This window comes from Schistocerca serialis, chromosome 2, assembly GCF_023864345.2.
Source record: "Schistocerca serialis cubense isolate TAMUIC-IGC-003099 chromosome 2, iqSchSeri2.2, whole genome shotgun sequence".
Lineage (NCBI taxonomy): Eukaryota > Metazoa > Arthropoda > Insecta > Orthoptera > Acrididae > Schistocerca > Schistocerca serialis.
In genome coordinates this window covers 372,872,554-372,899,573 of record NC_064639.1, presented here as the reverse complement: position 1 = coordinate 372,899,573, position 27,020 = coordinate 372,872,554, and positions in this window count along the sequence as shown.

The following is a 27,020-nucleotide window of genomic DNA, read 5'->3' as shown; positions in this document are numbered from 1 at the left end:
GTAGGTGACTGAGCGATGCAGTGGAACAGAGAGGATTTTATTATGATGGGAACGTGTGTTTCTGTCATGTTGTTCCGACATAAGGGTTAAGGACGAGGAGAGATATGAGGGACAGTGTACATTTATAAGGCAGTAGATGAGACAGAGTGTATGGAAATCTCTGCGTTTGTCTGCACGCAGCCAGGACAATTTTGGATGTGCTGGTGAAATGTGATCAAAAAGTCAAACGACACAGATATAGCGGACGCAGGCATTCATAACCAGTTCCAGACGTCGCGAATTTTCCTGCGAGAGGCCTTATAGGATAATATCGCTGTAGTCAATGATTGGGAGTATAAGCGTTTGTACTAATTTCTTTTTCAGATCGAAAGGGAAGAGTTTTTTATATTTTTGTGGGACATGAAGGGATGCTGATGCTTTTTTGCACACTGCAGTTACGTGCTCTGCCCAATTTAGATTTTCATCTATTATTACTCCCAAACTCTTTGCTGAGGGAGAGAAGTTAATCTTTGTTCCATTTAGGATAAGAGATGGTACGGATTCCCAATGTTTTTGGCTAATGAGCTTAGAGTGACCAACAAGTACCGCTTGGGTTTTAGATGGGTTTAGTTTTAGTCCTATGCCCTGTGCCCATTTTGCTAGTACATCGAGGTCAGTATTGAAATTTTCAATAGCTTTCTTAAGATTGCTTGGTTTCGCACTTAGGTACAACTGAAGGTCATGAGCGTAAATATGATATTTGCAATAGGTCAGAACCGATGACACATCACTGACATACAGAGAGAAGAATATAGGACCTAATACTGAGCTTTGGGGAACGCCTCACACTACCTGCCGCCATTGTGATTTTCATAGTAGATACGACTATGTGCTTGATGCCTCCATGCAGTAACTGGACCACTGTCCCACATTCTGTGACCGGCCTCCTACACACAACGCAGCCCTGTCGCAGCGTGCATTTCACTGTGTTGCAGCACGCTTCATCAGTGGTCGTCTTGTATCGAACTCTCCTTCCGCCGGTGAGTAATGACTGTAAGCATAGACATGCAAACATGGATTTCGAAGCTCTTCCAGAGGGTGGAGAAAACGTGGAGAGGACTGCAGGCTGAAACCTGTTGGCCGCAGATACTGACGTGGGCGGGTGATAACTCCAGGGACAAAGAGTTCATTTACGCGAAGAAAAAGAGTTGTTCAGCTGCTCCGACATGTTGTGGCTTCATCATTATTCCCGGAGATGGCTGGAGATTCACGGTGGCTGAGACGGCACTGGCTAAAGGTACTGCAGTGATGTGCACGAAACATTTCCTGCCGGCAGTAGTGTCCGTGCGGTTCTAGGCGCTACAGTCTGGAACCGAGAGACCGCTACGGTCGCAGGTTCGAATCGTGCCTCGGGCATGGATGTGTGTGATGTCCTTAGGTTAGTTAGGTTTAATTAGTTCTAAGTTCTAGGCGACTGATGACCTCAGAAGTTAAGTCGCATAGTGCTCAGAGCCATTTGAAACATTTCCTCATGGAGTCAAATCGTGCTAATTGTTCTCCCATGTGCCTGTTGCAGACAGTTATAAGGTGTGATCCATATGAAGGAGAAAATTGTAGTTTTGTTTCTAGACTCACATTGCGCCACTCCGGCCCATGACTATACGAAAATTCTAGGTGCTCCCTCCAGAATAATGTTACCAAGGTGATCAACACGCACAATTTATATGGAAGAATGGACAGACAAGCATTTTTGCGAAAACATCTAATAACTCACAAAAATCAAACAGAAAAACAGTTTCATGCTTGGAAGGAATATGTTTGAGTTTTCCACCCTTAATGGACAAATTTTTCAAAATTTTCTACCGTTTTTCAGAATATGGCGTGTCGTCATGAAAGTATGTAACTCAGATTTTCCACAGTCACACGCCATATTGTTGAAGTGTCTTGTGTCATAAATTACGTTAATATTTGCCACCATGTTGTACAGTACATAATATGACGTAATTAATTTATAATATCAGGGTATCATAGATTAATAATTACCACTAATTTAGCATAGTATGCCGTGATTATACACACAATTTAATGTCAAAGTTTACCACCACTTTTTAAGTAGGATGAATCTGCTGCTGATGATGGATCAATCATCACAGCGCACAGACTACGAATGACAATACTTGTTTAATTGGCTTCATAATGAAATTAATTTGTTATGTATAAGGTGGCAGCCAGTCAAGAAATATTCGAGGGAGCTGTTAAAAAAAAAAATAGCTCAAAGGCTCCAGTCGGATCTTTACAATTTTTCTGCTAGAGTGACTTCAGATGTGCCTACGTGACACAAACTGCCTGTTTTTCCGAACCGAGGCAGTTGTGTTCAGTTAAAGCTTCCCACAAGAGATGCCTTCAGCCCTCTGCTGAAATTACAAATAGCAAACTCGCGCCATGAGCTTAGTCCACGGCGTGCATGGGAGGCGGTTCACCTATATGCACTCTGGAGAGTTCTGCAGATTAGAACACAATTGCTTTCCTCTCTTGTTATCCAAAACTCAAGTTGAAGAAGCATCTTTCTTGGAGGCAGAGCAGCCACGAAAAGAACTTAACATTAACCGCCTCCCCTCATGTTGCCCACTTTATTTAATATGTTCGACCACCTACACTGCCCTACACCTGATAACTCTTCATCTTAGGCATGCACAAAGTATTCCATACACTGAAATATATTCTCTTTATTGGACTTAATTTCCTGTTTTATCATTTAACATCAGCCCTGGACGCTCACCTGTTAAGTGCTGACCACCTGACCACCTGTAAATTGCTCCTGTTCATTACATTGAATATTATGCATGGAACAAATCAAATGTATCTGTACAACAATAAGTTTTATTAAATCAGAGTTAACTGTGACAGGTATTGATACATATACTCAGGCAGGCCTTTGGTACAACAAATATAACAGCACAAATTTCTTACATTATTTATCTCGACCGTCTAGAATAAGGCAATTAATTTCAACATTCTCAAACTATACAAATATCTCATTGTTGCAGTTGTAGACATATATGTTTAATACCATGTAAACAGTTTTTCCTTTTATTGTTTTGAAACAAATAGTAAAACACATTTGGGAACTGCTTACCAATAAATAATTGGGACAATTCATGTTTTAAGTAGTACTGAAACAACTAAAGAAAATAGAAAAAACGTGAATAAAGAAAGTAGCCCATGTTAAGGATAGTAGTAGGACATTCTTACTCAAAATTAGACGAAAGTTGTTAGTATTATAGTTATTGAACCATACACAGATCAAAGTAATTTGATGTACAGGAACATTTTAACAATAAATAAACAGACAGCAGATTGTACTTCGAGTAGATATATCGTTTTGCTGTAAAGCAATAATATAAAGACAGTAAACTGGACATAGAAAAGAATCACAATTTAATACAATTATTTAATATCAAATACATTACAGTTAATTAAATATTTTAATTTTGAAACACTACTCTTCACATGATTACAAGTTCAGATAACTAATGGATTTTTAGTTACAAAAGATTATCATGTTGTATTTCGAATAGAAACTTATTCAGATAACTCTAAAGTTCAATTAAAGATCTCTGTTATGAAAGGGTACATCAGCATAAAAAGTTATAGCTTTGTTGAGATATTAATTAAATTTACAATTATGTCATTACTAAAAGTAATTGAATAATGTGGTATCTGACACAGTAATATGGGACAGGGAAATTACAGTCTGTATGGCCTACTAAGTTCCATAGTGTACTGATAGTCCCAACAGAGCATTTGAATGTAAATGATGCACATTAAGAAAACAGAAGTTCAAGAGGATGTGAAGTGTAAGTAAGAGTGACAATATATCCATTGCAGCACAAGAGGCATTTTAAACTTGCACTAGTTTCCAGAAGATGGTTTCGCCAAAAGGTTAAACCAGAAGATTTTCTAAGAAAGATCATAAATCACCACCAAAAAAGTTATAATACCATTAAAAAAAGAATAGTTATGCACAGACATTTAACGCTAATGTTAGCCTGTAGTGACATAATCATAGCTTCAATATAGCAGATTGTGCCAATGATTGGCTTTTGATCCAGAACACTGTGTGAAATTGACTGGCATGGTATCCTCACTACAGGAGTATATTTATTTCTCGACTACCTACAAATGATATTAATTTTCTACTCACAATATAAAATGCCAAATGTGGAGCATTTCATAGGTCAAGGTATACATAAACCCCTTTATCACTTTGAATGGTTTCAACAATATACTGTGGCAAGAGCACATGTGGTATTTCCAATTATCAATGTCTCCACACACTTTTTTGGATAAATATCGCTAGCCTGAGCTGAATACCGGTTTTAAAAACACAGCACAGTAGCAGTTTAGGTTGTTTCAGGTCCCCTTGTTGGTGTCACCGTTTGTTAATACCCCACCACCTAGAAAGTTACTTCACAGAAAGAATATTTTAGAGCAGTTGAGAAGCCACACCCTCAAGGAAGGGGGATAAAACTTCAGAATTATTTCGACGTGAAAATGAACACTTGAGGCTAAAAAGTAATTTATAAACTTAAGAAATTAATGAGTGTAAAAATTCGCATATATATTTTATGGTTAATTGGAGGGCACCTGAGAATAAACAAACAATGATGACACACAGTTACATAGGCATTTTCCCTTATTTTTTGGAGCCATTGCTTAGTTGTATTAAATAGTTATTGATTGTCAGCAAGACATCAATTTTAATGGAGACCCCTTGTTTTTGGGGAACACTGTGCAGGTGTACACCACCATGGTGACCTTGATCAGTCACGAGAGGCTAGTGCCTGACAAAACAATGTCCCAGTAAGTTGTTCTCAGCACTGCTAGATATGGTAGAGGTTAGCCATGAAAAGAAGCACCACTATTGTCTGTCAGTTGGTTTCTACGATATATAAAGTTTGGAATAGCGCCCAAAACGAGCTATGGTATCAGGTGCTCACTTCTTCAACCTCAGTGAAAAAGTTAACATGTCTTTAGGTGATAGATACAGCCAGCATCTGATCCAAATGGACCAAGAAAGTAGACGTCACTTTGTATCAGAACACCAGAATGGTCAGGCCTCATAAGTTCAGGGACAGCTGTCATTTTATAATGAGGAAAGATTATGTTGTGATAAGTCGATTGATAAGTATTGAGGTTATGGTAAAGTACGACTGAAACCAAACATCAAAGTCATTTATGCTGTAAAGGAGGAAATGCGAAGGGGTCATCTGCACTGTAGCAACATTTGCAGAATCACTCTTTCACTCGACTTAATATCCTCGAATATTTCGCAATTTAATGTGTGTCTCATCAGGGTACCTTCCATTCAGAAAGCTGTTGCACTCAGCGACTGTTATATGACTTGTAAATTATAGATTGCAGCGATCAGTTGTCCTTTTTAAATTTTATTGTGCAGATCTATATTTCGACTAGAGGCTATCCATTCTCAATGCACTATTATCTTCGCTCAGTGCATGAAATGCCTGTTGGTCGGGCTTCATCCACAGTTCATTGAATTGAGTAGTATTCAATGTACTGTGGATGAAGTCCGACCAACAGGCATTACAGGCATTGAGCGAAGATAATAGTGCATTGAGAATGGCTAGCCTCTACAGGAAATCTAGATCTGCACAATAAAATTTAAAAAGGATGACTGATCGCTGCAGTCTATAATTGACAAGATAATGTGTGTCTATTTTTCTTGTTGACCAACAACCAGTGACTGCCACCCCCAAAAAAGTCATGAAAACTGAACTGTTTAAGTACATTCTCCTATTCATTTTAAGCACATTTTGCTACTCACTTCAGTGCTACCACAGCAAACAATCAAGTGATCTCCTTGTATCAGTATCTGTGTCACTGAGTGTAGCAGTTATTTTAATAATTCTGTAATCTCCGCACTCTCCATGATTTTTATTTGTAGCATGGCCATATACACGTAGATTAAGCTATAGTTCAAGGTTACACCTTCAAGTATGAAATGTGACCGACTTGGATAAGAGGCTAGGAAGCAGGTGCCCATTTTAGCAAAAACAGGCAGCCCCATTAAATCATCATATGGATAAAACAGTACCCAATACACTTCATAGAAAGAAAACGATTTACAGTTAAATATATCATTAACAATGTCACTAGAGACACAAATCAATCTCAGACTGCAAGAAGATGGCACACGATTTGTGTCCATATCAGAGAAAAAAAACACCTTTCATCTTCATAGTTTTGAAAAACGCAATAAATACCTAAACATGGTGCTGTACAGGAATTGGATCTCTACTTTTCCGTTGCCTTAATCACATTGACACCTCACTTGGGTACTACAACTGCGTCGTAAAGTGGATGTATCATAGTATGAATAACAGATAACTAAGAGTAAAAAGTAGACCATTGTGAAATAGCGCCTTATTCCAGCACAGCCAGATGCGAGATATCCACATTAAATATTTTTGTCTTTATCGTCATTTCCTTCCCCACGCAGCGGCGAGCTGGCAGCAGTGATACAACCTGCTATCCAGCCTTTCCCAATAAAGACCACTCTTTCTGCTTGAACGATCTAAATTTCATTAAACCATGTCAGAGAGAAAAGTCGTAGAACGACGGACATTTTTACCAGTCAGTCACAGATTGACCAATGACGACGAGGTACGTAATAACGACCGCAAGTGCTGAAACCACAAGCTGGCGATCGATTTCGACGAACCCTGCAGCTGTGAAATTCAATTGTGCTTCCTGCGACGTCACACGGAGGAAGGCCTCCACTTCGCCAGAGAGTGAAGGTGGCAGCACTGGCAGCCTCCGCAGGATCACACCGGTACGTCTCGCCGCGTCCTTAGCTGCCCCACAGGACAGTGCCAGACACACTATCTTGAAGCAGTGGTAGGTGAGCCATGACATCGACGTCGTCAATGATTTGCTGTACGGCAATAGACCAGTAATATGTGGTTTCTCAATGATGATAAGCACTTCATATGAGCTGCAGATTGCACCAATCACGGCATGTGCGACGTCAGCAGCCAACGACAGCCGAAAGTGTTCCTCCAACCTCTCACCAGCAAAGATCAAGGCCAAGAACGCCTCTCGCAGATGACTCAGCCTCACTGACGACGTAGCTGGCTGTGGCGCCACTTGCAGTTGTGGAGGACGAGGATGACACACCTCCACCAAGAGACACTCGTTAAGACTCCTCAGCCTCACCCAAAGCTCCAGCACCAGCAATACGAACTGGAGAAGTACAACTGAATCTACAAACAATCTGAACATAATGTGTAAAGACACAATTATGGACCTCTGAAACAGACTCAGTGCAGCGCCACTTGTCAGTGCAACACTAACGACGATCAGAAAGCAGGATATAAATTTACTGGAAGTTGCCTTCTTTACGGAAATGTAATTGTCGACAAACTTGAGATGTTCGTTAAAGGAGCGTATGTGTTGAAGCCTAGTTATAGTGCATATCCAAAAAATAAAAATGAGCTTCCCTTCTGCTATAATTAACAAGGCGACATAAATGGAAAATGGTATAGAAGGTAAACTAACGTGCATTCCAAATTTTTCACACCAGTACAATACTGTCATCAGCACAGCAGTGCACAACCATGAACCAGAAGGATGTCGAACTCTCCTCCGTAACACACTACGAATTTTCTTGCAGTGTATGGGTGAAATGGTATCTTCTTCCACAGGAGCTAATCCTAGTAGTAGCCACAATTTGTATAATGGTAACAATACGAAGCAGAAATTTACCATAGGCATCATATCTGCATTGTCACTGCATTTGTTTTGTAATAAAATTTGCTTAGTCTTTCTACACACAGTACCTACAAGTGACCAATGTTAAAACCTACACCAGTTAACAGACATCACTCTTTTACTAAGACATTTTGACCCCAGCAAGCTGTACCTGTGCCCAACAACGTATTGGTGTTGACTCATATTTGGGGGCGGTAGCATCATTGTTATAATCCTTTCACAAGCACATCATGCCTATTCATTTACATAGCTTAATTTGCTAACACCACTTTGTCCTCCTTCCAGCGAGTGAATTATACATTAAAGCCGACAAATTTGCTTCCAGTTATCTTACCACAATCCAAAAATGCAGCTTTCTTAAAGAACTCATTAAGCTAACGTAACTATTGGCGCTTGTTAGCTTCTTGCTTTTATACTGAGAAGTTGGCTCCTCTTTGTTTGACATAATCGGGAGGCTTAATCTTCAACAGACCTTTAGAACGTTTCTGTGTTATTCTTGCATTATGTCCACTCATTATGGAGGACAAGTGTCTTCACAAAGCCGTGGCCAGATGGGAACATTAATCAGCTAAAGAGGTGGCTGCAGTGAACTGGAGGTTATCGATTTTTGTTCCTTAACAGCTTGTGTTCTAATGAACAGAATGAGCCCTCAGATACTCGCAAACTTTTTAACAAGAGCCCATATAAGGAAAGGATTCTGTAAACAAATTGTACTTTAAATGTATTTGCTTTTCGAATGGTCTGATGACACTCTGTCTCTCTCTCTCCGTCTGTACCAATTTTGCATCTCTTCTTGTCCATTGTCCCTCAATATTCTTCGTTATTTCATTTGCACATTTTTTACTTTCCCTTACTGTAAATTTTCTGTCTATTGTTTCTCCCCACGTCAGTAAATTATTCAGATTGTGTCCTTCTTTCTGATAGTAATTCCCAATTACGTTTGAAGCACTTCTTTCCAAATTTCGTCAGAAATTAATTTTCAGATTCGCTACATTTTAATACTCATATTGTTCTCATACCTACCATTAGCTGTGTTATGTAATGAGCCTGGGTCAATGTGCTTCAGCAGTAGGACACGGCGTTTCTGGCAAAAAGCGCTCACTCAGTAGCTGTCAGCATTTTTTTTATCTGCAGTGTCAGCTAACCGCTGAGACAACAGCACACATCACATTCCATTGACTGCAGCATTAGCACTTTCTTATCTTCAAGGCCGTTCCAGGAATCATGTTATCCAGCCAGCCAATGACAAGAACAAGGAGGGGTGGCAAAGGATAACCAACACCCTGCCTGCAGTCTTGCAGTTTGCATGAGGGAACCCACCCCAACACAAATCCTCGTGCTCTACAACCAATGGCATGCAATCTCAGCTCCCCATCTGTTGAGCCTTTTCTTATAACAATGTGATTGTGTGCGCAACATCATTTGCTGTCCACAATGAAGTGCCGCCAGCAGCTGTGGGAGTTTTCATTTGGGAAGTCCATCTCTAATTAACATTATTATTATTATTATTATTAAGTTCGTGTGCTTCATCGCCCTCACGGTTTTCTTTTCTTTTTTCTTTTTTTCTTTTTTTTTTTTTTTGCTAAAACTGTTACAGACACACAGAAGCAGGTGCAGTTGACAGAATGAACAATGAACATAATTATTAGACTATGTCATCATATGAGCAGGGCAGCTGCAATGAGTGCTTGATCTTATGCTGAATGAGGATACTCAGATGTTTCCCTAGTCGCAGCACACAGGATGTCTTCCAGCTCTTTTCGGCATGATGTGACGTGATTATGGCATAGCAGCACTTGGCTCTTATCAAAAGTAGTTTTGAAGTATATATACATTGTACCCTATCTCAAAAATGGCTTTTTACACAGCAGTACGTCGCTGACAAAGTGTAGAGTTACTGAGGTGTGGGAGGCTAGTCAACAGAAGTTATGACTGTTACAGTTAGAACAGGTGCAACGAGATCAGCAACTCTTATAACCGTTTAAGGTAGTAAGTGACAGTCTGAAACTGTCACACAGTATGGATGAAGGCAGAAAAGAAGACGAAAAATAATATGAGGGGTTATATGCTGTTAATGACTTCATTATCTGTTCTAGTAATGCTGAGTTACAGTATACAGACTCAACAAGACGAAATTTTATATGTTGGGTAAGCACTCAATACGTTTGACTGAGAATGCAATATGAGTTGGTGATAAGGAATTAGAAAGAACTTCCGGTCTATTAGAGGTAATATTCTTAAAAACATCAAAAGTCAGAAAGTACAACCTGAATCAAGCAAAAGCTTATTGACATATATTTTACTTACTAACACGCAAGGCACCTCAAAAGGACGAATGAAAGCCTCAGATAATGAGGAATACTAGAATATATTTAACCCAGCATTAGAATCAAAACATAGTGCAGGTAAAAGACTGAACAATCTAAATTGTTATTTATTAAGATGACCCAAATGACTACTGATAGGGTACTGCCGTTTCTGGCAAAAATATCTGACTCAACAGCAGGCCAAACTGTTTTATCTGCAGTGTCATATTAGCACTGACAGAACTGCACATGTCATATTGTGCCAACAGCAGCATAGGCTCTTCCTCATCTCCAAGGCCATTCCGGGAATCATTGCATCCAGTTGCCTGCAACCAGGGAGGGGATTGCTCCTTCAATTTGCATGAAGCACCATGCTCCCCTGTGCCTCTGCACCTGTAATGTCACAATACTATGACTAATAATGAAATCTGCATGTGATGGATTTGTTTAAAATGCCTACCATGCAGGAAGAATGAGCAATTACAGTAAGTGTTCATTTACCTATAGTTGATACTGTGTTCTGTATGCCTTATAGTTAACTTTTTTTGTTTTGCGTCCTATTACAGCAGCAGCAGCTTGTAGGTTTTTTTAAAAAGTATCCACACATAATGCTCTCTAACTGCATTTGCGTCTTGACAATTAGAACGATTGATGAAGATGTTGGCTGCAGCTATTTGGAAAAATGAGGTCTGTCATTTTCAGAGCATGCTGCTAAGCATTCAGTTATCTGTATTTACTTTTTTCACCACAGCATTATGTGATAGGTATGCTGAAGAAGTGATTGAAGTAACTTGCTGTTGTTTTTGTATTATAGAAACTGTAATGAGAATTGTGAGCTAACATCCCAAAGATGTTTGGGCTCACATGTGGTTCCCCTTCGTCGAAATGTCTTGGCTCAAGCTCGAAAATAGTTCAAATGGCTCTGAGCACTATGTGACTTAACTTCTGTGGTCATCAGTCGCCTAGAACTTAGAACTAATTAAACCTAACTAACCTAAGGACATCACACACATCCATGCCCGAGGCAGGATTCGAACCTGCGACAGTAGCGGTCGCTCGGTTCCAGACTGTAGCGCCCAGAACCGCACGGCCACTCCGGCCAGCTGTCTCAAGCTCGTCTAGGGGTTGAATGGCACGTGTCGCATTACACGCCCTGAATTAGACACTTGTGACCCTTTGGTTAAATTGTCTGGCTGATGGCAAGTTTGCGAAATACAAAGTTAACGTAACGTATAATAACAGTAATAATAACATCGGGAACTAAATTAACGACTCATAAGTGATGTAGGCCACAGAATTGTGATTTGGTTAGAATAATATTTATTTAGAAAACAAACGCCTGGCGAAAATGGTCGTATTTAGAGTTACTCTTACACTCGAGCGCATATCCATTTGACATATTTCGATCACTCACAATCTCATCGCGAAGTACAAGTTATCTAAGCGAAAAGTTAGAGTTCACACCAGGCGCGCGCCTGCTCACCGCTCTGAGACTCCTACGATACCACAAAACGCGAAATTTTCTAATTCACTTCACTTCCTATCTGCCTATAGACCGACTGTCCGCTTTCACGTCTCAATCTTAACTGTAATCTTTAGTGTATCCAGCCGAACTGTCCGCTTTCGCGTCTTCACCAACACTGTCCCTCTGCCCGTCCTCGGCCACGTTTCCCGTTTGCCGAATATCCGCGTTCAACTGACTAGGGCAGTTCCCCTTCCTGAAGCCGTCCATCTGATTGGCTACAGCTTATTCTACATTATTTTACATTTTAACATACGTAAATAATCAAAGCTTGACCATTTTCATGTTCTAAATAAAGTAACAATGATATACATTACATAATAAACGTTAAATTCTTTTACATGAAACCAATACAATTTTCTTCTTAGCTTTGAATGTCACGACCAGTAGCCTTGCACCAATGTGCTTTCTGATGAATAAATAAAGAACAAAAGTAACTATTATGCGCTCAACTTTACAACAAATGTTCTATTACCTAATGAGTCAATAAGGTGTCATGCTGTCATCGTTCAAAGTGTTTTGTGTGGAGAAAATGATGATCTGATGCTTAACTGTAAATACTGATATTTTAAATTTACTTTATCTTTTAAACAAATAAAGTTACAGAGTTGATATTTACAACGTTTGTCATTTTAATGACGCACTTCTATATGCAATGTCGATCGTTAAGATCGACAAAAGCGTTAAATTTTAGCATTCAGGTCTTTGTTACAAAACTTGTTAATTTCACTTTAACAGTAAACGCTAAACTATTATAGATATAATTAATATTCAAGTTTTATTGGGGTCACCATGAAACTTTATGGAGGATGGCAGATTAAAGTTACTGTGTCTTGATTCCCTGCATTACTAAAGAATTAAATAGTTTTCATAAATGTTTCCCTTTATGGCCGATCTTATGTCCGCTATATTTAACACTGCCACATCTCCTTGGCCACAAACGGATTCTACTGCGTTTCCCTATGACGTAGGTTCTCGTGTGTCTCACTTGCGCACTTCAGCGCTTAGGCCTCAACGGGCAATAGACGCCTGTGAGTTTCCCCATCTCGTGGTGAATCTGCGCCCTTTGTGGCACGCTGTCCTGGACGACAGGGTTCATTTCACAATTCCTGTAGGCTGACTTTTTCGGTCATATATTTAAATGAGAGCGCAATGCTTGTTTAACTCACAGAATATTGTAGGCATATATGTAATAATAAATAATTATAGATTAAAGAAGTGTGTTGCAGTAGTCACGGCAATCAGCGAACCACACCCAGCTCTGAAGTGCTTATCAATATTGCAGGTTGGTATTCAGCATTCCACCTATATGTTTTAACCATGTGACCGTACATATAGGTAAGATAATAATAATGTCAGGAAAGGTCGCGAATACATATTTACAGCGACTGATAAATAGTTCACCCAATTATGTGAGAAATATCAGAGAATAAGACTATCAAGAATACTAACACTAACGCCATTGATGAGGAATAGGTGGAAGAACTAGCAAGTAAGCTTATCTTAAGCTTAATTAATAATGCTTGTTTCGTTGCAGGTGTGGCGAAACTGTTGCAGCAGCAGCCACGTGATGTGGGCATAATGTTGTTCAGTAAAACTTACTGTGTGAACAGAAGTGGGTGCCAGCATGTCAGTGTCGGTATGATATCAAATATGGAGTTCTACCCCAATGTTGGCTTTTGAAAACCTTTGATTCAGTGATTTCAGAGTTATATTATCCATTGATGACTGATGTTGGCTATGCTATGTATCAATGCAGATATAATCTGTGTTCCACAGAAACGTTTAGTCTCTGTTGATGATGCATGGTGGATATACCATCTCTGTAGGGGACTTCCAGTTAGAATATTTGATAACAGCGAGTGCATACTCTACAGCAGCAGACTTGAGAGTTTATTAAATGCCAGATATGCAACACAGTAGGAAATAGAGGGCTGACAAGGGTAGCAGTCATATGTCTACTGATTCTATGAGACATTGTGTTGTAATATACTGGAATTAGGCCACAAAATCTCTGCCCATCAGAAGAAAACATTGCTCCGTTCTATGATGCATGCTGGGCATCAGTGGAGGTAGAAACATATGATTCAACATTTCCAGGAGTGGGCACAGAACTATGATCTTACTTTTAGTTCGGTTGAATACTCATTTACATGCAAAAGGTTATAACACCTGCATCCCAGTGTAAACGAACAGTCAGCACCATGACTGAGCCTCATAGTAAATGACTGGTTCTTCAGTGATGAAACTGGAAGCCAGAGGAACAAGACGAATGGTTGGTTACTCCCTCTTAATACACATTCTTTCGTTATTTGGTCCTCTTGGTTGAAGGGACACTAATCTTGTTCTAACGCTGTTAACACATCCTCATAAACTCTGCTCTGGGCATATATACACTTATTTCAAAAATCCCATTTCATTGACAATATCAGCTACTCCAGGAGATTTTGCATGTTATTGAGAGAGTAAAATACCAGACATTCAGAGAAAGTAATGATACTCCACTGCCCAAAGAAGTACGTACAAGCCGTGTGTTCATATTTGGAAATGTTACTATTGAAAGAACAAGATGAGATCCACAGATATTTCTGCTTTGATCACCATATGCAAATCAATAAATTTTATTTGAGCCAGATATAATCAAAGATCCTGAGACAGTTGGCACAGGAAATATGAAATATATTATTGCTTTCAAACTGGACAACCTGAATTTAAAGCACATTTACCAAGAACATGTAGGAACCAACACATCATTCAATGAATTTACTACCATATGCAGGGATTAATGTGGATTTCTGATTACAGATAAAACTACGAAAATGAATGTGGGCCTGCTTAGAGATTTTGCATCAAAGGAAATGTATCAAAATGGAACTGTATCATCATACTCTAAAATATGGACAAATTTTCACGTGTGTCACACACTCTTTCAGAGTACATGAAGCTTATGCGTCTATACAGTGACAGAAAAATCGAGGCAATCTGTTACATCTGCCACAGACGGCCCCTGCCAGGCAGACTACTCTCAAGACACCCCTGTGTACCACACACAAGCACTTGCAGGCGCAACCAAGAGGAAAACAATTCTTCAAAACAAACAGAACTTGCTAGAGACTAAGGCGAACCTTTTTCTGCAGAGGTCGCCTCATAGATACAGGAAAAGTTGGAATTTTCCGCCGGCCTCCGGCGGCTTTATAAGGCCAGCACAGCAGCAGTGTAGCCAGTTCCCCACCTAACTAGGACCAGCTCCGATGGACCTCACCGACGCTCTTGATTAATGGTCGTCTACAAGTTATTTGTTTTTGTGTGTATATAGTGATTGTTCGAGAAGTGTAGTTCAGTTTCAATAAACGACATTATACTGAGTGTTCTACAATACTGAGTACTCTCCACAATCAACGCTAAATTAATGGAACTGGAATGACTTACCAAGATGGGAGCAATAAGTGTCAAAGTGTTTAATGCTAGGATATAGAAACACGAACTAATGTCAACTACAAAATTGAAGAAGTCAACACAAAACTAACAGATATGCATGGATACATCAAGGAAATAACTAAGGCACTAGAATCGCACCATCAGCAGTATTTTCGAAGTATTTATGTACTGGACACCATCTCAAAAACTGTTTATTATATAGCAGCATATCGTCAACAAAGCATGAAGTTATTTGGGCGCAGAAGGATATTCGACAAAAGTTATGATCGTTAAATTTAGGACAGCTGCAATGAGAACAGCATCTCTTAGAAAAACTTATGCCAGTAACCAACAATCACACACTATGGATGGAAGCAGAAAAGATGAATATGGTGAGGTAGTATACACTATTAATTACTTCAGCTAATATTCTGAAAAACATTCGAATGTCAAAAAGTACACCCTGAAAGAGCTAAATGAGTGTAATCAAATACTACACATGAATAACGCACATGAGATCTCAAAATGAGGAATGAAAGCCTTAAAGAGTGACAAATACAATAGTATAATTAAACCAACGTTAGAAGACGCATGTGGTGCAGGCAAACAGGTTGAAGTTTAGCAAAAAAACTGCTTAATTCACCGCTGGAGCATTTATGTTATCTTGACGTGACTTAAGTTATACATGAATTTTGATTATGTACAGCATCAGCTGCTGTAGAGAATACAGGTCGGACGAAAAAAATATCAATCTTATCTACGTTGCAAGAAAGACACATCATCAAATAAATATGGAGATGGTTGTTCATGAGCTTGACAGGCGTGCAAGTAAGAAGTTTCCATGCAGACTTGTGATAGTATGAAGGTTGGACGATTTATGGCATGCTGATCTTGTAGGTATGCGAGATTACTCACGACTGAATCACGATTTCAAGTACATTCTAACGCCACGGATTCAAATTCCAAATTCTCTTGGGCTGTAGTAGTGAAGGCAAAAACGGGGAAGGATGTTGGAAAGGTTTGTGAATAGTTGCTCCAGGCTGGAATGAATCGGTACCCTTACAACATTCAGACCGAGCACGCAGGCGAACTTTACCCTTGGCATTTCAAAGTGCTGATGGAACGATATGGATAAATCACTACTCAACATTTTGTCCCTCGAAATCTAGCGCCGGTATTACTGAACGGTTGAACAGGACGATCAAATACCGAATTTGGAAGCAGTTTAATCTTCAAAGGAAGTATAAATGGCTAACGATACTACTACAAATCACTTGCAAGTATAAGTGCACTACTTACCATACAATTAGGAATAAGACCATTGAGCTCCATAATACTGGACTTCTAAATATAATATACAACTATATCAAGATGGTGCACCCATGCAAGCAGAAGTTCATTGTAGATTATATGAAATGTATTTCGAAATTCACATCCGCGTTTGAGAAGTCCTACTTACCAAACTGGTCAATGGAGATATTTATGGTTCCAAGGTGTACCACACCTACCTGAAAATATGCAGCTTTATTGATACTGATGACAAAGAAATTGCAAGAAGTTTTTGCACAGAGCAATTAAAGAAAAGTTCCGAACTGGAAGTGTTCCTCGTGGAATGGGTCATAATAAGTCGAGAGAAGAACAGTTCAGTGAACGCTCGCAGTTTTGCTATATAATAGGACACATTATCATGACATGAGTGCTGGTAAACGTATCAGCAGAGGTGGAGGCAGTATTATCGGGGATGTGCCATTGGAACTTCATATCCCTGAGCACATTTTATGTGGACCTGTGACAAAATGGAAACAGCGTCTACACTTTGGTGGTGAGGGAATTAGTATCCTAGACGACGCATGCAAGGAGTACAACATTGTCAATACCGCAGATAAAGATCATTGCATTGCAGACCAGATATTAGTTGACACCAGTATAGGGCAACGTATTGCTGCATTCATGGGCGATAAGGCAGTGTGTGCCAAACTGAAGCTAGGTGCTGGAACGACCTTTAAGGACGTAATGAATGCAGCTCATTGAACACTAAAGAAGAAAAGAAGCCTGTGCGATGTTTAAAACATTTCATCCAGTCAGTGGTGACAGCAGCAAAACGTACCTTGAGGCAGAAACGAGGAAAAAAAATGAGATGTTGGAACTCCCAGGGACCTACCAATACCAAAGACATCCAGCGGAACAATTTGTTTCTAATCTCTGCTTTTGATGGGCTATCAGCAACCACTAGCTCATTGGCTCGTTAACTGTCTCAGAGGTGGGCGGGGAGGGGAGAGGGGTGGGGAATATGGAGCACTGCCGTGGAGGCCATTGTTATTAGTAAAGGAGTATATTAAAAGCCATACAGCTAAGGGCTTCGGTTGTAAATAAAAGAAAAAAAACGCATATTGATAATACCGGCAGACCGCTTACAAATGTAGGTCCGCTCAGAAAATTCAAAAACCTGGGATATCGTGGGGGTGTTTGTGCAGGGTACATTCCCAGAGGCGATGTGGAAATCCAAAGAAGATGGGAGTGTCAATTTGGATATTGTGAGGGGTATGGAGCTTATTGGGTTGCGTACGTATCAAGAAACCGGAGTACCATCTACTACTTTGACTCATTAACACTAAATGAAGAATTTTGTTACTATTTCACCGTTATGAATCAGGATTTGTGCGGTTTACGACGCTACCAAAGCTTCAATTCATACCTCTGTGGACACTTCCGCGAATGTTTCTCCAGACAGTGGCATTAAAGAAGCAGTGTGCACATCACTGCATTATTAGGCGTCAAGATGGGATGTCACTCTAATTCTAAAAGAACATGCTTCTACACTGAAAGCGAACTACTTTCCTCCAATACATCTGAGCAAGGGGAAATAGAGTATTGGATTGATCGGTCTGGAAACACACAACAGGACAGCTAACGCTACCGAAACAAATAATAACTTTAATGTAGGAAACGGAGAAGTCCTGGTAATTCCTCCTGGCTCTTACAACACTGACAATTTAAATGTGTATATAAAAGGGTCTGTAATGGGCCAAGTACAAGTTTATATGCCAACTAGCTCAGCAGAAGACGAAGAGATTGAGGAAATGTACGATGCACTAAAATAAATTATTCAGATAGTGAAGGGAGACGAAAATTTAATAGTCAAGGGTGACTGGAACTCGATAGTGGGAAAAGGAAGAGAAGGAAACATAGTAGGTGAATACGGAATGGGAGGAAGGAATGAAAGAGGAAGCCGCCTGGTAGAATTTTGCACAGAGCATAACTTAATCATAGTTAACACTTGGTTCAAGAACCATAAAAGGAGATTGTATACATGAAAGAAGCCTGGCGATACTGGAAGGTCTCAGATAGATTATATAATGGTAAGACAGAGATTCAGGAACCAGGTTTTAAATTGTAAGACATTTCCAGTGGGAGATGTGGACTCTGACCACAATCTATTGGTTATGAACTGTAGATTAAAACTGAAGAAACTGCAAAAAGGTAGGAATCTGAGGAGATGCGACCTGGATAAAGAGAAAGAACCAGAGGTTGTAGAGACCTTCAGGGAGAGCATTAGGGAACAATTGACAAGAATGGGGGAAAGAAATACAGTAAAAGTAGAATGGGTAGGTGTAGGAGATGAAATAATGAAGGTAGCAGAGGATCAAGTAGGTAAAAAGACGAGGGCTAATATAAATCCTTGGGTAAAAGAAGAGATATTGAATTTAATTGATGAAAGGAGAAAATATAAAAATGCAGTAAATGAAGCAGGCAAAAAGAAATACAAACGTCTCAAAAATGAGATCGACAGGAAGCGCTAAATGGCTCTGAGCACTATGGGACTCAACATCTGCGGTCATCAGTCCCCTAGAACTTAGAACTGCTTAAACCTAACTAACCTAAGGACATCACACACATCCATGCTTGAGGCAGGATTCGAACCTGTGACTGTAGCGGTCACGCGGAAAGTGCAAAATGGCTAGGCAGGGATGGCTAGAGGACAAATGTAAAGATGTAGAGGCTTATCTCACAAGGGGTAAGATACATACTGCCTACAGAAAAATTAAAGAGACCTTTGGAGAAAAGAGAACCACTTGTATGAATATCAAGAGCTCCGATGGAAACCCAGTCCTAAGCAAAGAAGGGAAAGCAGAAATGTGGAAGGAGAGGGTCTATACAAGGGCGATGTACTTGAGGACAATATTGTGGAAATGGAAGAGGATGTAGATGAAGATGAAATGGGAGATATGATACTGCGTGAAGAGTTTGACAGACCACTGAAAGACCTAATTCGAAACAAGGCCCCGGGAGTAGACAACATTCCATTAGAACTACTGATTGCCTTGGGAGAGCCAGGCCTAACAAAACTCTACCATCTAGTGAGCAGGAAGTATGAGGCAGGCGAAATACCCTCAGACTTCAAGAAGAATATAATAATTCCAGTCCCAAAGAAAGCAGATGTTGACAGATGTGAAAATTACCGAACTATCAGTTTAATAAGCCACGGCTGCACAATACTAACACGAATTCTTTACCGACGAATGGAAAAACTGGTAGAAGCCGACCTCGGGGAAGATCAGTTTGGATTCTGTAGAAATGTTGGAACACGTGAGCAATACTGACCCTATGACTTATCTTACAAAATAGATTAAGGAAAGACAAACCTACGTTTCTCGCATTTGTAGACTTAGAGAAAGCTTTTGTAAATGTTGACCGGAATACTCTCTTTCAAATTCTGAAGGTGGCAGGGGTAAAATACAAGGAGCGAAACGCTATTTACAATTTGTATAGAAACCAGATGCCAGTTATAAGAGTCGAGGGGTATGAAAGGCAAGCAGTGGTTGGGAAGGGAGTGAGACAGGGTTGTAGCCTATCTCCGATGTTATTCAATCTGTATATTGAGCAAGCAGTAAAGGAAACAAAAGAACAATTCGGAGTAGGAATTAAAATACATGGAGGACAAATAAATACTTTGAGGCTCGCCGATGACATTGTAATTCTGTCAGAGACAGCAAAGGACCTGGAAGAGCAGCTGAAAGGAATGGACAGTGTCTTAAAAGGAGGATATACGATGAACATCAACAAAAGCAGAACCAGGATAATGGACTGTAGTCGAATTAAATCGGGTGATGCTGCGGGAATTAAATTAGGACATGAGACACTTAAAGTAGTAAAGGAGTTTTGCTATTTGGGGAGAAAAATAAGTGATGATGGTCGAAGTAGGGAGGATATAAAATGTAGACTGGCAATGGCAAGGCAAGCGTTTCTCAAGAAGAGAAATTTGTTAACATTGAGTATAGATTTAAATGTCAGTAAGTCGTTTTTGAAAGTATTTGTATGGAGTGTAGCCATGTATAAAAGTGAAACATGGACGATTAATAGTTTGGACAGGAAGAGAATAGTAGCTTTCGAAATGTGGTGCTACAGAAGAATGCTGAAGATTAGATGGGTAGATTACATAACTAATGAGGAGGTATTGAACAAAATTGGGGAGAAGAGGAGTTTGTGGCACAACTTGACTAGAAGAAGGGATCGGTTGGTAGGACATGTTCTGAGGCATCGAAGGATCGCCAATTTAGTATTGGAGGGCAGTGTGGAGGGTAAAAATCGTAGAGGGAGACCAAGAGATGAAACACTAAGCGGATTCAGAAGAGTGTTGGTTGCAGTAAGTACTGGGAGATGAAGAGGCTTGCACAGGATAGAGTAGCATGGAGAGCTGCATCAAACCAGTCTCTGGACTGAAGACCACAACAACATGGGACTAGAGTTACATACAAACGTCAATACGTTTAAAACAGAGATAAAAGCAATAGAAGAGTCGGTGTACTTTAGTGACAAAGGTTCAGTAGGATAGCTACTAGAATTCTCGCGGGGAGAAGTAACAGTGTATAACACTGGTATAATTTACTAGTCAAATCAATAAGTGAAGGCCGGCCGGTGTGGCCGAGCGGTTCTAGGCGCTTCAGTCTGGAACCGCGCGACCGCTACGGTCGCAAGTTCGAATCCTGCCTCGAGCATAGATGTGTGTGATGTCCTTAGGTTAGTTAGGTTTAAGTGGTTCTAAGTTCTAGGGGACTGATGACCTCAGATGTTAAGTCCCATAGTGCTCAGAGCCATTTGAATCAATAAGTGACATGTGATTTTCCACACGGATTAATTATTGCAGTTTTAGAAGCCGTCTTTTATTTCATGTGCTTCATTTTCCGTAGCTTAATTAACTCTGTAGTTTTATCGTCATACCTGACCGTCTAACTTCACAACGTTATGTCTACGTTTTCTTGGGTGCACGAAAGACGGTACTCTCTAATTTTCAGCGTGCTCTGTGTTTCTCCGGTAGCGTGCTGGTGTATGATATCAAAGCTGTGACTGCCTCTTTCTCCATACCTCCGTTTACTGTACAGCTAAGGTGCGGAGCGTGCCTGACCTGCCACTGCGAGCAATCTTTTTTCCAGAATATCCTCTTAGATGTTACAGTTCTCGAGAGAGAGAGTCTCTGATAGAATTCGAGACGGTGACCACCCAGTGTAATGGCGTTTTCAGCAACTGTATGCGTCCAAGTGGAGATAAATGTGCGTTTTATTGTGGTGTGCACTGAGGCCCAGGGTGTCATCCACTCTTCTTTCTACTATGATGTCTAGTAGTCCCCTATCTGCCTGTGTATTCGTAGTGAATCTGATGTTGGGAGGGACGGTGTTTAGATGGACGCAGAAGCCTTGATGGTAGTCTCTTTCATGGAGTTAGATGAACGAACCTTCCACATAAAGGAAAAAGCAAGTGAGTTTCGATGTGGATGACTTCTGGGCTTCTTCTTCGAAGTATTCCATATACAGATCGGCAACTGCAGGCGCTTTTTTTAATGTGATTACCCTTCTCACTGTCTGTCTTGTCCGAGAAGATCACAAAAATGTTAGGATACGATATGATGTTGCAGTGCCTGTGTTCTTCCGATTTACGACGCAAACGTCCTGACACTAGGGCATTTCAACCGTTATGAAATACATGAAATGCATTCATAGCTGCGAATGTCAACCACCATCGGCTGTGTAATGGAAGGACGACAGTGAAAATATGTGGCGGGAGAGGACTGGAAACCAGATTTCTGGCTTATCGCAAGCGGCCGCTTTACCGTTTGGCTTTCCGAGCACCAAGCACGGTCAGCCCCAAACTTGCATATGTCGTCTACCACTAGCGATAAGCGAGAGATCCGTGTTCGATTCCCTGACCGGCACAATTTGTCATTGTCGTTATTCCACCGTACAGCCGATGGTCGTTCAAGTTCATAACAGTTTCATGTTAAAAAAGCATTGGTTCCAACGTTAGTTTCATCGGACCAAACTTACGAAGACGTCTCCTTGAATCACTGAAGAATTTCTGTAAATGTTCATTACCAGAAAATTATTGTTTACATGTTAGTTCGTGTCTGGACTTTTCAGGAAAATACCAGTATAATAACTCTCTTGGCCATCCAAAAACATGACTGGTTTCTGCAACTTGTCACACTAGCATTGCAGTTTACAGAATACTACCGAATAGTCACCACGTTTTGTTAAAGTAATGATTAGAATCACAAATTATTGCATGGTATTACCGTTGCAGCCATGGCTAACGCTAATGTACAAAGATGCACCCCTGCTGCCATATAGCCGACAGTCAGCACTTATAACGATCTCATTCTCAATGGAGGACCACTCAGCCATTGCTGTTTCATTTGAGCTGACCACCTGTCTTTTTTTTTTCATGAGAAACTTCATCTGAGCAGCGGCAAAATCAGAGTATTTTATGCCTTTGGTTCCTAGTCTCATGTGGCAGCACATACGCATACTAACATTTTTTGGGCAATAGTTTGATTATGAAGGTTCCTCAACTGACAGATGTTGATTGTCTGGGAGCTTTTAAAACAGCAAGTAATTTTTTTTTTTTCATGAAGCGCTTCATATGAGCAATCGAAAACACAGCGTATGTAATGGCATATCGATGTTTTCACTTAAAAGCTCCCGATTTTTTTACAGTATAAATCACCGGAAAAGAATTAGTACACTCTTTTAGGAGTTTCCAGTTCACTCAAGCTGTATTATTACAACACAAAAATGGTTCAAATGGCTCTGAGCACTATGGGACTTAACATCTGAGGTCATCAGTCCCCTATAAGTTAGAACTACTTAAACCTACCTAACCTAAAGACATCATACACATCCATGCCCGAGGCAGGATTCGAACCTGCGACCGTAGCGGTCGCGCGGTTCCAGACTGAAGCGCCTAGAACCGCTACGGCCACAACGGCCGGTGTTACAACACATCACGTTGAAACACCCATAGTAATACGTAGTGTAGCCCCCAGGAGTGGCAATGCAGGACTGACTCTGGCTTCCAGTCGATCGTACTGAAGGCGAATACATCCTGAGATACGCAATGACACGTTTGCTCGACCTGTTCACGTAGTTCTGTAAGTTGTTGGTTGACGAGTCGCACGAGTCACTTCTCGCCCCATCTTACCACACACATGCCCCATTGGAAACTGGAGAAGTTGCTGCACGACTTTCAGAGCACGTTGATATTCATAGGCAGAGTGCGCGCTAGCATTGTCCTGCTGGAACACACCACCACCTTCCAGTTGCAAAAACGGGCACGAGCGCTGGTTAGCGCCCCATCCAGAAACACCAAAGGTTGGAGCCTGTCGCACCTCAGACTATATGGTATGAGTGGAACTCTGGGAGACAGCGGTCACCAGGTCTACGACGTCCGCGCAAACGACCATCACTTGCGTGCAGGGAGAAACTGCTTTTATTGCTGAAGACCATACTGCGCCATTGGATTCTTTGAGTGATCCTCTGACGGTAGTTGTCAAGCCGTGCACGTCGATCTGGCAGTGTGAGAGGAAGACGGGCTAGGGGTGTGTGTGCCCGTAGTTCTCTGCAACTGTCCCTGTTGGCAAGTATGGGATCACGAACCCTCATATCTGTTGCTGTGATAGCTGTAGCATCTGCCACTGCTACCCTTACAATACAACGTGGCTGGCGCGCGTCTGCGGTTCGTGGACGTCCAGAACATCGTCTACGGTTGTGAGATTGTTCACGTGTTCACTGATACCAGCATTCTTGCGTTACAGACTCACTGCGTCCAATTTGTGTGATAATTCTCTGAAAGGACGATGCCGCCGCTCGTAAGGCCGCAATTTGACCCATTTAAAACTCATATAAGTGGCTGTGGGAAGCATAATGGCATCTCCGTGGCATGGCTGCATCACATTGAGCCTTCTCGCTGTGGGCAATCGCTATTAAAGGGGAGGCACAAATGGCGCTCTGGTAGCTATATCAATGCTCTACCTGTTGGTGGACGACGTTGAAACCATTATCAGTACGTATGCTATCCCCAAATGGTATACGCCATCTGCAGATCCAAATCGACGTCATCTATCCCGGTGCACTATTGTTTTCCTACAGTGTGTGACAGGAGCATACACAGATACGGTGGTGTTAAACGAATTCTCATGAAAATTTGTCTTTGAAACATCCTATTGTAGAATGTCTTGGTATTTCTCAGCAATTTTAGGATATTTGTGTCATGTTTAGCGGTGTCGACTTTGATACAGACTGTTCCGTGATTTTTACGAGCTTAGATATCATTCTGTTGTGTCTGACTTGCTTATGAGGCGTAAGAAAACGTATTTGCTCTTTTCACAGCACTGAACTCTAGCTACTGATTACGTCCTTGTGTTAATTAAAATATAAAGAGACACTATCCTGGCTATTGTAGAAATTTAAGAAGCACTAGCCCTCTTATTAGGGATGTCGTTGATTGCTTTCTTATAGCGAGTGAAATGCAATCTGTAAATTATTTTACGACAGAAGTTTGTTATGTCACTGTTTCTGTAGGAAACAAAATGGACTCAAATGCAGAGATCCGATGTGAAACAGAGAATATATTTAATGAGCAAAGCAGGTTACTATTGTGATTAAGACAGCCAAATATCTAGCCTGCTGCTGCTGTGAGTTCCGTTACTGAATCTGCGTGACATCCAGTTTAGAGTTAACACTTAACGCTTTTTCATCCTTCCTAGGTACAGTCTTCTGTCTAATACCAATAGGCCACTCACTCGCAGGGCGCATAACATATAGGAACAACACTGCTTTCTGCGAAGCTATGCCGGCCGAAGTGGCTGCGCGGTTCTGGCGCTGCAGTCTGGAACCGCGAGACCGCTACGGTCGCAGGTTCGAATCCTGCCTCGGGCATGGATGTGTATGATGTCCTTAGGTTAGTTAGGTTTAACTAGTTCTAAGTTCTAGGGGACTAATGACCTCAGCAGTTGAGTCTCATAGTGCTCAGAGCCATTTTGCGAAGCTATTGAGAGAAACAAAGAATGGTAGCAGTCTAGTTTTATGTTTCAGCAATTGCACTAAGTAAAACAACAATATCGGCGGGGCGAAACTGCGTTACTACCGTTAGCGAAACACGTTGTTGTTCGCATACTTCTATTTCAAGTTTCTACTGACGTCATTCAAAAGTTGCAAAGCTGCAGTAGGTCTACTGTGAAGCGGCGGCTTAATAATAAGTCATAATTAATAGGAAGTATTAGAATATTGTTCGCCGTCTTTTACGAGAGCCTGAAAACTACGAGGGTTGACTGAAAAGGAATGCCTCCACCTTCGTATTTCTTCAACAGTTTGCAGCTTTGGTGTGCGGCAAGTACTGGCTTGTTCCGTAGCCTCTTCTCTACAGCTCCAGATGGCGGGAAGCCTTAGCGTTGAGCGGTTATTCTGTTACCGTGTAAAGTATATAACCGCACGCAGACGGTCGGTCAATGCGATTTAAGCAACGTCTAGTCATGAATTCTTGACAGCAGAAGGTGTCACCCCAAAGAAGATTCATCAGAGAATGAAAGCAGTTTATGGTGATTGTGTTGATGTGAGTACTGTGCGTCGTTGGGCGAAAAAAGTGAGAGGATGTTGAGGCGGGAACATGTGATCTGCGTGACAAACAAAGAGTTGGACGCCCTCTCACAGCAACCACCGAGTTTCACAAGCAAAATGTTGGCAGACTGATTCAGGACGATCGTCGTATCACTCAGAGATAAAGTGCAAGCACAATAGGCGTTTCACCAAACGTGTGGGTCTCATTATTGCTTTGCTTAGCTATTAGAAGACCTGTGCATGATGGGTATCAGGATGCTCACTCCTGAAATGAAAGCGCACAGACTTGAAATTTACCAGGAACTCCTCTCGCGTTACGAGAATGAATGTGACGCTTTTCTCCATTAAATTATGAGAGGAGACGAAACGTAGGTACACCATTTACCACCCGTGAGACTGTGGTTGCAGAAACAGAGTGTCGACTTCTTCCGTGACGGTTTCGTATCCAATTGGCTGGTGATAATGTGCAAAAGTGAATATTGGTAATAAAAGATCACATTCTAAGGATTATTTCTGCGTTTGATTTATTAAAATATTCCCATCCAAACCCAATTAAGGAAGGTGGAGGTATTACTTTTCAATCAACCCTCGTATTTCTGTGGTCAGCCAGAAAGCGATGGGGAACATACTGACCATGGTTTGCAGTCTGCAATTCCACATTCTTGTCCAGCCCACTGAAAGAAATATTTATAATCTCTATTTGCTCAGCGGGATCAGGGACTATGATTATAAATGAAGATTTTGAGTTCTAATTGATAGGCGGCCGCTGTGGCCGAGCGGTTCTAGGCGCTTCAGTCCGGAAGCGCGTGACTGCTACGGTCGCAGGTTCGACTCCTGCCTCGGGCATGGATGTGTGTGATGTCGTTAGGTTAGTTAGGTTTAAGTAGTTCTAAGTTCTAGGGGACTGACGACCTCAGATGTTAAGTCCCTTAGTGCTCAGAGCCATTTCTAATTGTTAGACATATTTGATCAACTTTTACACGCACATCATAGTAATATTCCTGACGATACTACTAGTAATAAATGTCTCTATCCTACACAGCACTATGAGCAGTTCAGAGGCGACATCTGCCCTAAGTTCCCATTAAACGATCTTTCGCATTGACTTCTGATATTCAA